The sequence below is a fragment of the Engraulis encrasicolus genome, unplaced genomic scaffold, assembly GCF_034702125.1.
Source record: "Engraulis encrasicolus isolate BLACKSEA-1 unplaced genomic scaffold, IST_EnEncr_1.0 scaffold_171_np1212, whole genome shotgun sequence".
NCBI lineage: Eukaryota > Metazoa > Chordata > Actinopteri > Clupeiformes > Engraulidae > Engraulis > Engraulis encrasicolus.
The window spans coordinates 77494-79993 of NW_026945252.1; positions in this window are offsets into that span (position 1 = coordinate 77494).

Here is a 2500-nt window from a genome sequence, read left to right on the forward strand (position 1 = left end):
CAGATCACAAAAGCTACCACCACACCAGACAGAATCACGGCGGATTCACTCTATCCCCACGGGTCTCACAAACACAGGCTTCACACACATAGGAAACACTGATCTTACCTTTAACTTGTACATCAGGTCCATGCGCCGCTCTTTTCCTTCACTTTGGAGTTGCGCATGCTAACGTTACTTTAGCCGGTGCTGTTCATCCAAAGCCACATCTATTCGAGACGCACCAAACGTCCAAAGCAATTTGGCATTGAATATGAATATGAGTAGCCGCGAGGATTTGTGTTTCGTGAGGCTCCTTAGTCCTTAGTAAATTGTTAAGTCGTAAAATCCCATGCGAATGGTCTTCCACACATTCTCGCCGGTTGCAAACAAGACACAGGGGAAACAAAAAAATAGTTTCTGTTGTACCACTCACTTTGAAATTATCGGGTAGTTATAATCTTCTGATCGGTCATCTGCAGTAGCAAACCCTTCAGCTCTGTCGGTCCTCCATTCTTTATCACATATTTTCCCCTTGGAAATCCAACTTTGAGAATGCTCTTAGTGTCGTTATGAAATCCACTTGTAGCAGTCAAAGAGAACAAGCTAGCCAACAACACCGACTGACAGTATTGTGAACTTCAGATTCGCTATGACGTAACTGGCCAGCAATACTCTCAACTCCAGAAGGAGTCTGCGGCCAGGCTACTGCTGGCCTCACCGCTGTATCTTTCAGTGGGCGTTATGCCAAAGCGTTCAGAGTAAAGAAATGATAATCACACGTAGGAAATAGTAAAAAATTATCAGGAAATGAGGGCACACCATACATACTTCTATTAAGTGTATAAAAACGTTTAATACAATATTACCAGGTTGCATTCACAGAACGAGCAAAATGGCGCATGCGCTGAAGCTTGTTAACGAGGTATTGCGCAATCCGGGGGTGAGGCAAATTCAGAGTTGCCCCAAATTCGGCGTATTCGGAGGAATTTGACATGAAATGGGCAAATATTACGATTTTGGCCACAAAAATGATTGAGAACGAGTGAAACAGTTTAAACACTGCTCAAATGGTAGTTATGGTGCAGATGCTAGACAACAATAGCTGTTATTGTAACTATTATTCACATTTACTGCATCTCATCATAATCATCTGGAGCTGGTGAGGCCGTGCCTCCCCTGCCGTATTGGAGTGCACGTGCCTGCCGCACACACACCACCATGCTGGTCAAAGCAGTAGAGACACACCACCTCGCTGGTCAGAACAGCACACACACACACACACACACATATACACAGACACACACCACCCCGCTGGTGAAAACGCCACACACATACACAGCCTCGCTCGTCAAAACGGTGCACACACACACCACCCCGCTGGTCAAAACAGTACACACACACACGCACACACACACACGCACACACACACACACACCAACTTGCTGGTCAAAACAGCACACACACACACCACCTCGCTGGTCAAAACAGCACACACACACACCTCCACTTCCTACGCAGGATGAGAAGAGCTGACCACTTGACACACACAGACACACACCACCCCGCTGGTCAAAACAGTACACACACACACAACCTCACGGGTCAAAACAGCACACACACACACCTCCACTTCCTACGCAGGATGAGAAGAGCTGACCACTTGACACACTTCTGCTAATACTCTGAGTTTAAATTTATTGGTGTGGGGGGGAATGCTAATACTCTGAGCTTGAATTTATTGGTGTGGATGGAATGCAGTTGCAGTCCTATTTGCAATGCTTGTTTAGTTTCTTAAGGAATTGACAATTAAGTACACTTCATTATAACACTTGGTGGTAAAGGTAATGTAATGTAATGTAACATTTAGACACATTTATCCAAATACCTAAAACATCTATCATCTGTCTGTGTGTCAGAGGCAGCCATCAGTTAAGACTGACTAAAGAAGGCAAGTGCTACACCCTCCATCATGACAACATTCTACAGAGGAACCATAGAGAGCGTCGTGTCCAACTGCATCACAGTGTGGGGAGGAAGCTGCACGGAGAAAAACAGGAAGACACTCCAGCGTGTTGTGAACACAGCGAAGAAGATCATTGGAGTACCACTCCCCTCCCTGCAGGACATTTACACCACACGCCTCACCCGGAAAGCACTGATGATCATCAAAGACACAAGCCACCCTGCACACAAACTGTTCAGCCTCCTGCCCTCTGGAAAGAGGTACAGGCGCCTCCGTTCCCGTACCACCCGGCTGGCGAGCAGCACAATGCACCAAGCGATCAAGATGCTGAACACTCAACCCACTCTCCCTCCACTGTCAGCCTCTAGCCAGCAAGGCCACTGACAACCCCCCCCCCCCCACTGTCAGCCTCTAGCCAGCAAGGCCACTGACAACCCCCCCCCCATCCCCCACCACCATATCTGCGACTGAACATTCCACCTGCACTACTATACTTGTGACTGAACTTTCAACCTGCACTAACTCAAAACATGCACACACACACACACACACACA